The 13,717-nt window shown below is 58.0% G+C and overlaps 1 long non-coding RNA gene across 1 annotated transcript; it reads left to right on the top strand.

Annotated features, from left to right (window-relative positions):
• The first annotated feature begins 269 nt into the window (after positions 1–269).
• On the top strand, positions 270–5,547 carry LOC130544559 (uncharacterized). Its single transcript, XR_008960938.1, has 2 exons — positions 270–435; positions 1,602–5,547. It is a non-coding gene; the product is annotated as an uncharacterized LOC130544559 (long non-coding RNA).
• The last annotated feature ends 8,170 nt before the right edge of the window (positions 5,548–13,717 follow it).

Here is a 13,717-nt window from a genome sequence, read left to right as displayed (position 1 = left end):
GGGTCCTAGCGCCCGGCCGGCGCGCCCCCGCGTGACTCGGTTTCTCCGGAACGCGCGAGGGGGTGAAGCATCTTTCCGCTGGAACCCCGGCTGGGAAGGGGCGGGGTGGCAGGGGGCGGGATGAAAGGGCCGGGAGGGAGGGGGGTCGCTAAGGAAGCGCTGGGCGGGCGAGGCCGCCCGGACCGCCGCACGTGCAGCTCGTGGCCCCGCGGGGTCCGGAGGGGCGGGATGGGGGGGGGGCTCTAGGAGCCGCAGGTCCGCAGAGGAAATCCGGCCTGGCCCCGTTTTCCCGTTGTCGGCGCCGCCGCACTTAGGGCGAGCAAACAGGAGAGGTGACGGCGGGGCTGAACGCGGAAGGAAATGACCCTTCTCTGGCCCTGGGGCGGCCACAGAGGGGGTTCCCCACACCGCGGCCATCCCCTCTGACGAGTCCAGGTAGGTCACTTCCCCTCTCTGAATGTGCTCTCTCGGATCCGCGCTGGCCTTCCTCCTTCATCTCCGGGACCCTTAAGCAGTCCTGTGAACCGGTACCGTCGAAGTCTCCAGTTTTCAGATGGAGAAAGCGAGGCTAGGGATGGGACAGCGAATATCAATAAAACCCAGTTGTCTGGGACTAGTAAGGTCCCCATTTATGTTTGGGGAAACTGAGTCTCAGAAAGGTTTCATGGCACATCCAAAGTCGTGCAGGGATTTGTGCCCAGTCCGTCCACAAGGCTAAGTCCAGGCCCATCAGGGGGCTCTTTTCCAGGCACCACCTTGCCTGGGTTGGTTTCAAGTGCAGAGGGAAAGCAGCACAGTGCCCTTCTTGTCTTTTACACTAGAGGTTGAGGCACATCTTCCCCCAAAGCCACCCCCTCTCCTAGAGGCCTTGGCCCTCCCTAATCACAGGTACTCTGCCCTGCTAGGTGTTGACCCAAGGGTAGGGGTGCCTGGGAGAAAAAGGTCATGGCCATCCTTCGGGCCCTGGTTCCAAGGAGAGAATGTTTCTCTTCCCAGCCCTGACAGTGACACAGGGTGGCCCATTTTACCCACGGGAAAGTGACCACCCAAAGCCTCGCAGTAAACCAGGGTAAAGTTGGGCTTAGAAGCTGGGATCCCTAAATCCCTAGGTGGCTGCCATCTTTACTTCCTCCCATCTGGCTCACGTTGGGGACAGGCCTGCACAGATGGGGACAGTCCAGAGAGGACAAACTGTGATAGCAGGTGGCCCAGGCCCTAACCTCAGTGGAGGAGATCAGGGAAGGCTTCCCTAAGGAGGGGCCTGAACTGCAAAGAAGGCGTGGGTAGGAGAGGGTGCGGGAACAGGGAAGGATGTCCAAACCCCTCCCGTCCCTCTCAGCCACTGGAGGCCTCAGATTTATGCTCACGGAGGTCCCAGCTGGTCACCCCAACCCTCTCTCTGGACTCTTGTGCTCTTCTGGTCCAATGGAACCTGTTTCCCTGACTGTAAAGTGAACAAGATAGGAGCAACTTCTTGGGGTTGAGACCAGAATGAAGTCTAGCGAAGCCAGCCTGGGGCCTGGACCCAGCAGATGTTAGGTAACTTCTTGCTGTTTTTATTGGTTTTACCTCCTCTGTACCCTGCCGGCTTCCTTTTCCAGATCCTTGTCCAAGCGGTCAGATGTCCAGAAAGTGCTTCGCGGCATCCCTGCCTCATGGGCAGAGCGTGGCCGAGCCAGATTCCGGCGCCTCCCGCGTTCTCCCATGCGACCTGCTCCGGCCACCTCCACGCCCAGGCCGGCTGAGCGCCAGCTCCTCTTTCCCTGAGCTACTGCCAGGCCGAAACCGCTGGGCTGGCACAGAGCTTTGGCTGGTGTTGGGGTAGGGCAGGGCTGGAGCCGTGACGGGCCCGGGGACGGCGGTCTGCCTCACACCCCCCCCCCCCCCCGCCAAAGGCTGTGGTTGTGGTTAGTTAGTTCACGGGGTTCCACCTCACTCGGTGTCCGGATGGGGCTCCCCAAGAGTCAGAGATAGATGGGCAATCAAGTGTGCCTCCCTGCTGTGGGGGCCCCTTGGCACGGGCGACGGAAAGCCAAGAATGCCACGTGCTCAGTGCCCCTTCTTTCGTCTCTTCACTGCTTCAGCAGTCATGTTGCTGTGTGACTTTTGGCAGGTTGCTTGATCTTTCTGATCTCAGCTGGTGGATCTGCAAAGTGAGGCTAATAATATCATCTGACGGCGTGGCTTGCTGTGAAGACTCCAACGCAGCAGTGTGTGTAAAGTACCTGGGCAGAGGCCTGGCCCGTGGGACTTGCTCAGTGAACGTGACCTCCCTTCCCTGATGGGCCCCAGAAAGCTGAGGAATACAAGCATCCGGGACCTACCCTTGTGGAGCTCCCAGACCAGATGGGAGGCAGATGAGAACATAGGATGATTGAGTCCAGAGGCCTCGAAGGCCGAGTCCAGGAATCTGAGTGTGATCTGAAGGAGGGGGAGAGGTCGGAACTGAGCAGGGTCAGGGTTGCCTGGCAGCCATGCGTGTGTGTGTGTGGGGGGGGTGGCTTTCTTTAAAAGGCCACCAAGGCCGGCTTGCCATCCAGCGTTCATTGGTCCCAGCTTGCGTACCTCCAGGAACAGGGAGTTCTCCAGAACAGCCCATCGATGGGTGGCTCAGTCTGGACTGGGTTGGTAATTTTGTGAAAATGCTTCCATTCCCTCCTCCCTCTGTCAGTGAAGATAGTAGACGTGGCTTTTCCTGTGTCCTCAGGACTACCACCCTGAGCTGAGAAAACCCTCTCAGGCACCAAGTTGGGCTCAAGGTTCCCTGGGAGGGCTTCACCTCAGGCCAAGATGAAACCCAGAAGCCTCAAGTAGGAGCGAGTGGCCCCTGAGACCACACAGGATGGCCCAGGAAGGCAATGATGTGCACATCCTGTGTGGCCTTGGGCAAGTCGCTAAACCTCTGGGCCTTGCTGTCCCCATCTAACTGCAAAGCTGAAGTGGAAAGGACCATAGCACCTTGGGCCCTCAATTTGGTTTCCACTACTCTGTGCCCAACCCCCACTGTGGGCCAGTCTTTCATCTTCTGTGGCAAATCAGGATAAAAACAACCACAGAGAGCCTTTCAGTTAGGTGTCTGTATTATCGATCACGGACTAGGCTACGGGTTCAGCGAGGTTAAGCAACTGGCCCGAGTCACACAGCTTTGGAGTCAGGAATTGAACCCTGGTCTCTGTACTCCCAGGCCAGATCTCAGTGCAAGGATATGGCCGTCCTCACTCCCTGCCCCTGCCTAGCACCTCTGGGGGCCCCTGGGAGTCAGGAAGTCCCTTATCAGCCCCTCCTGGGGCCCTGCCTTCTGAGGCAGAACGCTGGGTTCCCCAGTTCTTTTACCACCAACCCCCCCCCCCCGCCCCGTGTTCCTTAGGGCAGCTGGGTTCAGACCGTGCTGGCTATGGGCCACCTCCTGGGGTCACAGTAGGAAAGGAAAGCAAATGTTGCTGGATGTCAGCTGTAGGGAGTTTGTGAGCCAAAAGCCAATGCTGGGTGCTTGGGAAAGTAGCACTTAGAAAGGGACGGGAGGTGCGCCCTTGCTCTGAGGAATAGCTGATGTGTTAAGCGGGAGTAACGAGGGCTTGCAAGACCAGGCCTCATGCTAGGTACTATAGTGGAATTATCTCCTCCTCATGGTCATCCGACGAGGTGGGGGCTATTGTTGCCCCCCTTTTACAGAAGAGAGACCGAGGCTCAGAGGGATGGTGTGACTTGCCCACAGTCACACAGCTGACAGGACAGGGCACAGCCCCCGTTTCCATCTGAGTCCTCAGACTCCAAGGCCCTCACGCATGGCCAGAGACTAGCTTGGCTAGTTTTCTGCTCTTCGTGGGGACACGAGCACCAGGAGTGACCAATGCAGGGAAAGTGAGGCCCCGTGAACCCTTCCGCCGCCACACAGGAGGCTCCGGGCTCTGAGTCTAGAACTGGTTCTGAGGAGTCTGGAGGCTCTGGGAGGCCCCCGGGAGAGGGGGGAGGGTAGACGAGAAAATTCGAGACTGGGCAAAGCAGGCAGGCCGGATCAGAAGCGTCTCCAGAGCTTGACTGGGCTGCTCCGTGGACCATGAAACCACAGCTCTCTTCAGCACCCAGGCTGCTGGGAACTTGAGGGTTTGTCCCTTTGAGCCACATAACTTTCTCTTCCATTTTAACCATTTCAAGGTAAAGCCCCATGTAACTTTCTTCTGATGATCCAGAGTTATCGGTATGGGCTTGGGTTATAGCCCACAATTCATAAGGTGTCATGTCCCAGTTTCCAACAGCAGCAGCAGAGCCAAGCCCGGGGGGAGACAGCAAGCACATGAGTGCCCCTGAGGACAGCATTAAGTAGAGGCCAGGCTGCCTTGGGGACAGCCCGCCACAGGCGAGCTGGACCACCTCAGACAAGTCATTCTCTCCTGATAGTCTCAGTTTCTCATCTGTGTACTGGAGACTGTCATTCTGCCACCTCAAGGGTGCGTTGGGTCTATACCATGGAAAGCTGAGTGGAATGGGGGTTGTTGGGTCAGTATAATTATTGATGTCATCTTCCTCACCTGAGAGGCTATGACTCTGTGGTTGACTGAAGCACCCGGTGATAGGAGACAGTGAGTGAGAGGGGCCGAGGTGGAGAGACCCGAGCGAGGTAGCCGCAGTGGGCCCAGGGCAGACGTGGGCCCTGGGCTCCTCAGGCAAGGCCCGACTCCCATGAGGGGAAGGGCTGTGGCCCAGGGAGGGCATCCCATGGTGGGCATACTCTGTATCCAGGGGTTCCCTGGAGGTCCCTTCCCAACGTCGGTTCCCCCACTGTGCCGAGCTCCCAGCAGGCTCTGGGATCTGTCTTCCCCAGCGGGGGGGTGGGTCAAAGCCCCAAGGCAAAGCTTCTAGAAACCTGCTCACACATACTCAGGTGACCCCCATAGATAAAGATCACCTCCTGAAGTTTCAGAGAATCCTGTTTGCGTCCTCTACTTCCACTCCAAGAAAAACATCAGATTCTAGGCCCCAAGAGGGTGCTGAGGGGGTGAGTCCCCTCCCCCACCCTACTTTCTTTGACTCGCCCCACATGAGGTACTCCTCGGTTCATACCACAGGCTCTTCAGAGGCCTCGCCTAGCTCCTCTCAGACTGTGGAGACGATCAGAATACTGGAGGGCTTGATAAAACAGACTGCCAGGTACCGCCGAGACTCTGGTTCAGTAGGTCCCAGGTAGGGCCCAGAAGCTTCGGCTTGTGCAAACCCCCAGTGGCTTTAGTGCTGCCTGTCCTCAGGCCCTTGGAGAAACGCCACCCGTGTGAGGGTGAGGGACAGCCTTCATCCTCTGTGAGACGGAGGTGACCACAGCCCCTCCTCAATGAGCTGCCGAAATGAAGCAGGGGATGGGAAGCTATGGTTCACAGGATTATGAGTCTTTCTCACCATGAGTGAAATTCTGAGACCAGCGTGAGGCCTCTGTATACCTTCAAGTTGGGAAGGGGATGGGCTGGCCCAGGCAGCTTTCTAATGCAGCCTTCGTGTTGTAACCCGTTTAATCCTACAACACCCAGTGAGTAAACATTATTTTTATTATTATCATTATTATTACTATTACTGTCGTTATTATCTTCATTTTATATAGATGACATAGGAAGAAACCCAGAGAGGTTAAGTGATTAACTCAAGCTTGCACAGCCAGTGCAGATGAGTCTGCAGCAGGGCTCTAGCCCCTACTCATTTAACATTCTCACATGTTGTCCCTTGATGCAACATTAATTAGCCAAAAGAGCACGTGTTCTAAACCTCTTTAAATTTGCCACGATGCCCCTTCTGTGGAACATTGTATTTTCTCCCCTCTTGGGCGGGAGGAAGAGTGGTCTGAGGAGGGCAAAGCCGAGGGAGAGAAGCAGCCCAGATTTCAGAGGGGGACCCACCAGGGTTCCCACCCTCACTGTGCTGCCCACTGCTTTGCGACTTCAGGCCGGCGGCCTCACCTCTCTGAACACATTCCGTCTCTGTCACAGGGAGCAATGATGGACGACTAGGGCTGTTCGAGGGGTGAGCTCCTTTGTGTCAGTACCTGCCTGCCCGCGGCATTCATCCAGTCCATGGCACTGCTTGTGGTTTCTGGCGGCTTATTGTTTGCTTTTTTTTTTTTTTTTTTTTTTTTTTTTTTGCAGCAGTTCGATCCACTTTGTGCTGGTTTCGTCCAGGGCAGAGTGACATGGTTTGTGAAGTCTCCCCTGGCTGTGCTTGGAAGATGTGGGGACCGGGCCTGTCTAACCTGCATCTGTGGCTGCCCCCGGGGGCAGTGAGAGTGGGCAGCATTCCCATTCTGCAGGGGGACCGGCGGGGCCTCCAGAACATAGGCTAGGGGCCCGAGGGCTGGGCACCCCAGCTGTTACCGGGACCATCTTCTTTGGCACAGGCCACCATGACGCCTTCCTGTCCTACTCGCACTGCCTTCCTCATGACCAGAAGGCCTTCCTAGAATCGCTCAAGTACGGGGCTTTGGGGGAAATCTGAGGCTGGAGGGGTGCTCATGGAGTACTGAGGCTGGAGTACTAGGTCATGGCACACAGCCAGGAGACGGCAGCGTGGAAGCTAGAACTCCCCCTCTGTGCAGTGCTGGGCTGTCCCACCTCCCCCCGTGCTGTCCCCTCACACACACGCTCCCCACCCACAGACACAGCCCACTTACAAAAGCACACGCCACGCCCACGCGCGCATGCGCCCTTCGTAGAGCCCCTCGAAGACCGTACGGGACACACAGGGCGACAGCTCACGAGAACAGCAAGCACCAAGCTTACGCAAACGTTTCACACAGGTACACACTGCCCACAGACATGTCAAACATTCCACAGAGACACCCTCGAGAGTCACATCGTCACACCACACAGATACACACGCCCTCCCAAATTCACTCTCACGCTAACGCTACGCAGGCAGCACGCAGGACAAACATACACCCCGAGCATACGTGCTGGGCACACGCCAGTCACAAACGTACCACACGCGTTGGCCGCAGACGCATTTCCTACCCCACATACACGGCAAAGACTCAAGATCCCCAGGCTCCCAGACCCAGTGCACATACCTAGACACATGTGCACGTGCCTGTGGGAACTAGGCTGTGACCTCGCATGACTTGTGACTCCGATTTTCTCCAAAGCAGATCCTACACGAGTCGAGTGGCTGATTTCCTGGGGCGTGAAAGGGAAGAAGGGAAAGGACACAGCTTGACAGACTGTCGTGGCCTCCGAGGGAGCCTGTGATTCATCCCGATGGGATGCTGGGAGCTCAGGACCCCGGGAGCTTAGAGGCCGGGCTGGGGCTGCAGGATGCGGAGGGCTGGATCCCGTGTCCTAAGCAGTGGAGGCCTGGCCCTGGCCCTGTCCCCAAAGCCAGCGCCTCTCACTAGGTCTGGAAGCTTGGGAATGGGTATTCAGCCTTACAGACTGCTGTCCTCTGACCTCTTCTGGGCCGTATGACTTCTGCCTGCTTGCTCTCCCTCTCCTCTGTACGCTGGGGGCAGGAGACGAGGGCTTGAGGCCTGATCCCAACCCCTGAAACTGTCCTCACCGCTGCTCGAATCAGGGCCTGCCTGGCATCCTGGGGGCCGGGCTGTGCTTGCTGCTGGCAGAGGCCATCTCTTAGGAGAACTGGGCAGCCGCTCTCCCTGCAGCCTCTCCCCTCAGCATGGACACTCCCCTATTTCCCGAACCCCTTCCAGGCCGACCCATGTCCCCTCCAGCTACTGCCCCATCCTTTTGTCTCCTGGCAAGACCTGCTGTGTCTGCCGCCTACCCTTGCTGTGTCCATCTCCACCCCCCCACATGCCTCCCTTCTCCCTCCACTTGTCTCCAGCCTCATGGTTCCAAGCAGCTCATCCCCAGCTTCCATGACCAGAAGCGCTGCGGGAGCACACTCTTCCATCCCCACCTCCCCCGGTCCCTCAGTCCCTTGGCTGCATTCTTCATAGTTGCCCACTCCCTCCTTCTTGATATGGCCTCTCCCCTTGGCACCTTGTGATGCCTTCTCCTGGCTCTCTTTCCGTATCTCCAGCATCTCGGATCCTTCTCTGGCCCCTCCTCTTCTTCCTCCTCCTCCTCCATCTGGTCTTTATATGTGAAAGCGCCTGGGTCTCCCTCTGCCTTCGGGCCGGCTTGTTCCTCTTCTCGCCCTCCCTTCAGGAGACCTTCCTGCCCCAGGGTCTCCCTTTCCTGTTCATCCATCCAGCCATTCATCCTCCACGTGGCGGCCAGATGGAGTCTCTCCAAAACACAGATTTGACCAGGTCACTCCCTGCTTAAAACCCTTTGATGGCCCTGGGGGTCCAAGCACATGTCCCATTTCCCATTTTCCTGTCTCTTTCACTACTCACAGGGACCAGATTCCATATCACGCACCCACATACATCCTCCACCAGCTCCTTTCTTGCCGTCTCCCAACTGTGCTCCGTGATCTCTGCCACTCCCGCTCTCTCCCTGCCCCCCACTCTGTCCTGCGCTTCCCCTCCCCACCTCTCTTTTCTGTCTCTGTCCCTCTCTATACGTTTAGAGTTGCCAGAGGACCACCCCGCCTAGGGCTACCTGCCTTGAAGACATCCTGCCCAGTGCCTGGAAGGCCCCGCGAAGGCTTCTGGATGGCCTGAGCCCATTGGCGCCCTTGCCATTTCATTCTCCCACTGCCCCACTGACACTGCAGACACAGACTTTGACCTCTGTCCGCAGCACGCTCTGATGTCTGCCCATTCAGCAACTCCAGCCGTCGTCCGGACACCTGGCTGTTGGCCTTGGCTTCACCCGGGGCCTGGCCTCACCAGCCTGCTCCTCTGGACCTCACCCCAGAGCTCACCCCATTTCCTTTGGCTGCTCCCACCCTGTCGCTGGCGGCTGAGGCCGTCACCCTGTCCACGTCAGCCTTTTCCACGTAGCGTGTAGCCGCGGCCAACAAGGCAGGCAGGATGGCGCACGCGGTGGGGGCTTTGGAGTCGAGGTCTGGCTCTGCCATTGGCTTGCTGGGGAACCTTGGACTGAGCCTCAGGGGCTTCATTGAAAATATGGGGAGAATAATATCCACCTGGCATGATCGTAGTGGGGCTTAAAGTGCAGGTATTCCGTCTGCATCAGTTCCTTTTTTCCAGGGGGATGAAGACCCTCCTACGGGCTCCCCAACAGACAGGTGAGCCTGATGCTGCCCTTTAAAAAGCTCCTGGACCTTGGGCCAGTCACATAATTGCTCTTTGGGTAGCTGCCAATGAAGCGGGACGTGGAGGCTGGGTGCTGGTTGGCTTGGAATGATAGGGGCTTTGGGAGGCAAGGGGGACATGGGGAACAAGAGCGGGGGCTGGCTCTGCCAGGGAGGGGACTGGAGGGAGAACTGAGGGGCTGGGAGGGACTCATAAAGCCCAGCTGTACAAGGTGGAGGAATGTGCTCTCTTCTCTGGCTCCCAGGAGATCTCCAGCAAACTCTCCGCTTCTCACGATGCTCTGGGAAGTTGGGTCTGGTTTTAGGGCTGTATCACACAAGGGAAACACAGAGCACCCCCACAGCCTAACTTTCCCCAGGCCATGCACCTGATGACAATTGGGAGATAAGCCAAGTGAATATTGTGATGTTCCTCAAGCTAGGATTTGGGACTTGGACACCATGTCACCCAGTCTCCTGGTCACTGGGTCCAGATCTGGGGGCGTGGTGGTTATTAAAACTAATTATAAAAAACTATAAAGACATTAATAAGAATGTCTCATAATAGCAATCCTCTAGGTTGAAACTGAGGGTCTGAGCAATTTGAGAGGACAAAGTGGGGCTAGGCACGGGGGCGGGAAAGGGCTGGGCGCCAGAGGAGATGGTGGGGAGGGCCCCATTGGCAGGAGCTCCCTGGCGAAGAGCCCTGGTCATCAGCGGTGGGGAAGGTACTCGGTAGGAAGGTGACATGGCAAGTTCTGTGCTACAGGTAGGCTGGGGATGCCGCGGGCCAATGGGGAATGGAGGCAGGAGTGGCCCGGAGGTCGACGTCATCACTGAGTACCCTGATGCTGGGGCCTGGACAAAGGCAGAGGCCAGTGTAGTGGGTGGGACAGACTTGCGGATTGATTTGGGGATGGGGGTTGGGGAGAGAGTCGTGGGAAGGACAGCGGAGAGAGGGCGATCACTCCTGGTTCTGGCCAGGTGACGAGGCAGAGCGCAGACAGGGCAGTCTGTGGCTCACTGGGGAGCTGCCCAGCAGGCAGCCAGATGCTGGGCCTGGAGCCCAGAAGGAGGTCTAAGTCAGCAATGGAAGAGAGCTGCCAGCAAGAGCTTCATTCTCCTGTCCATGCACGGGGACCACTACACCTGCCTCCCTGGGGAAGGTATGGTGGGCCCTGTGAACGTCACCTAGGTGTTGTTCGATAGGACTGCAAATATCTGGAGACTCAACAGAAGTCTGACGTAAGCCACCTTGGGCCAGGCTCTTTGGCTGGGGCAGGACACTGACATCTGCCGTCCTCTCACTGTCCCTCACTCATCAGAGAGAGTCCCCCAGCAGGATGCCTCTATGGGGTGGGCCCCACCTATGGCTCTGCGCCTCAGCGCCCTCCCCTTTTGGCTGGGCAGTCAACCCCTGGAGCCTGCTGGCTGGGGAGGGGCCGGGAATCCTGGGGTGGCTGGAGGGGCTCCTGCTTCTCTCTGGAACAGCTTGCCTGCCCCCTAGTGGACTTCTGAAGAGTCTCAAGGACTCCCACAAACTGGAAAGGGATCTCGAAGATTCAATCTACCCTGAAGCCCCAGAAGGAATGGCTTCTGCGAGCCCAGGGCTAGGGCCGGGCCAAGAGGGGCATGGCTGGCCCTTGGGAAGGGCCCTGGTGAACGCAGTGGCAGTGGGGATGGTGACACCCCCTACCTAGGGCTACAAGGTGGGCTCTCTGAGACAACACATACACCACAAGCTTGGTAACATGTGGCCCTTTCGTCCCGCTCTACGCCACTTCACCTCCCCCTGGAAGAGTGTAGACTCAGCTGGAACAATGTTTGAGCAAACCTGGATCTTCGTGCAGGTGGATTTCCTCAAAGGGAGGTCCACCTGCCACCACTGTGGCCTCCTCTACCTCCCCTGCCCTCTTCTAGTTCTTCTCCTGCTGGGGTCACAGAAAGGGGGCTTAGGCCCAGCCCTGCCCTTAAGGAAGCCCCCAGTCTGCAAGGACAGGGTGGGACAGGGTGGCTGAGGGGCTGGGGGGCCAGAGGAGGTGCCCCTCCTGCAGTATGCAGGGATGAAGCGAGGGTTTCAGGGAAGACTTCCTGGAGGAGGCAGCAGGGAACAGAGGTATGGAGGGTGAGGAGGAGTTGGACGGAAGGGGTGGGAAGCATAGGGGTGAGGGAAGACTACTCAGGCTAGTGCAGGGGTGGAGGTGAGAGCATCCATAGCCGCGGGAGGGCTGGTGGTGAGAAGAGACAGGCAGCCAAGGGAAACCATGGGCTGACACACTGCGCATACCTGGCGTGCAGGGTCCCAACTAAGCATTAGACTAAGCAGGCCCAACACAGAGAATAGCAGAGGGGGGACTGGCCAGGAGAGCTCAGGAGCTGGCGTTGCAGAGGGGAGACTGTCCGCTGAAAGCCTTTGGGCTAGCTGCTTCTTCGGTTTGTTAGTTCGTCCGCTCAGTTTCCCACTGCTCACCTCCTCCTGGGCCTTGGGCCAAACGAATGAACTAGATACAGCTCCTGCCATCAAGTGAGGGTCAGGCCTGGCAGCTACTGATTACCCACAGGGACGGTCTGGGAAAGGGTTTCAGGAGGAGGTGGCTTCTGGGTGGGTTTTGAATGATGTTTGGGAGTTCGCCAAATGTGGGAAAAAGGATCAAGACATGTAGGTAGAGAAAATAGCAAGACTAAGATGTGGCATCCCTCGGGGTTTAGGCAAGAGCAGTGTGTCGTGAGCAGAACGTTGAGTGGAAGGGGGCAGATGGGGTGACGCCAGCATGAGTACAAGAGGGCCAGGCTGAAGCGTTTGGCTTTCCCAAGGAGTCCGTTCCACACTGGGCCTGCCTGAGGAGCCACACGCCGAACCTTCCAGGCCCGGCAACAACCTTCTGGAGCCCTGTGGCTCTGTCTGCCATCGTGAGAACTCCACTCCTTAGAGGTGTCAGGAGGGTTCCGTGTTTGGAAACCGACCAAGGGACAGGAGGATGGCAGCAGGCTAATGGCAAGGGGGGGGGACTTCACAAGGACCAGCTAGCACTGACTCACCATGAAAGTCATGACTTGGGGCCCCGTCTCTGGGGTTCTGCCGGGGCGGATGCCCGGAAGCCCCATGCAAATGCCAGGCTGGCTCCTCGTGACAGGAGGGGAGCTCCTCAAAGCCTCCTCAGCCTCACAGGAAGGTTCGCCCTCACCCCCCATTCACAGAAAAGCCGTGTGCCCCCTGCGGCTGCCCGCTCTCGAGCTTTCCAGGGACCACTGCTGTTTCTCTGGACTTTCGTCGCACTGTGTAACCACCTCCGATCAGAAGACAGACAGAGCCTGGCACGGACAATCACTTCACCCCTCCGAGCCTCTGTTTCCTCATCTAGGAAGTGGGCAAATACCTCCCGTCTTGATGAGTGTTGTGGTTGAGACAGTGTGCACGGAAGCTCCAGGCAGAGAGCTGGTAGTGGTAGGTGTGGAACAGGTAAGCCCTCCGTCTCCCAGCACACAGGAAGCCAGCCCGGCCCCAGGGCGGAGGCACGATGCAGGAGCCAGGCGGGCGCTGGCCTTTGTCCTCAGTGAGCTTGTCCCCCCTGATGAGGGAAGGTTGGGGAAAGGCGAGGACCCCGGTGTGGGGGGCATCTATTCATAGCCTTGGAGAGAGAGTTCCCTCCTGGAGCCCCCAGCGTCCGCCCTGGAGGGTCTGAGAGGGACACTGAGAACAGCTGCCTTAGCCCTTCTCAGCATGGGGAGCTCAGAGGCTGGCCAGAAGGCCGAAGCCTACTCTCCTCACACCACCATTCTGGAGGGCCCCAGAGCAAGGAGACCCATGGCTGGATCCAGGCACAATCAGACATACAACCCATCCATGTACAAGGTGTGCTCTTGGACACATGCCACAAATGCTGGACACAGACACAAATACACGGGGATTGGCCGCTGCTCCCAGACACACGGGTATGTGCGACCCCCCGAGGCCCACATATATACAAACGCGCACACACAGACACATAAATGCACACATGCGTGCCCTGACAACACTCACACATCCATGGACAAGCACACATGCAGACGCAGACGCGTGTGCAGGGACAGCGGCACTCGCCTGCTCAGAGCCCTTTCACATCCACGGAACGTACACAGAGCCATACAGGTCTGTTCACACACATGGGCACCCTGAGGCCTTCATCTGGTGACAGCGTGCATTCACAGCTGTTGCCACCATGGACCCAAGAGCAGCCCCATAAGGCATGCAGGGCAGGGGCCTGGTCCCCGCTGTGCGGTGAGGAGCCCAGGGCATAGAGAGACTGGGGTCTGGGATGCCATGGGAAAGCTGGCTTTTGCTTTGGACTCTGGTCTCCTGGGTCTGCCCCCCACACCGGTCTCCATTTCGCACACGGGTGCTCACGGAGACTCAGTGTGCACAAAGCCTCACACCCAGAGGGACCAGGTGTCGCAGTCACCTGGACCCCACGTCCCTTCTACAGATGAGGAGAGAAGATCCACAGGGGGAATGTGGGCCACTGAATTCCGTGGAGGAACCAGGGCCACGCTTCTGCACCCCACCCCCGACCCAGCTGCACCCCAGGCACAGATGTGGTCG

The sequence above is a fragment of the Ursus arctos genome, unplaced genomic scaffold, assembly GCF_023065955.2.
Source record: "Ursus arctos isolate Adak ecotype North America unplaced genomic scaffold, UrsArc2.0 scaffold_22, whole genome shotgun sequence".
In the NCBI taxonomy this organism is placed as follows: Eukaryota; Metazoa; Chordata; class Mammalia; order Carnivora; family Ursidae; genus Ursus; species Ursus arctos.
The sequence above is the reverse complement of the archived record's forward strand: the minus strand, read 5'-3'. Positions and strand labels throughout refer to the sequence as shown.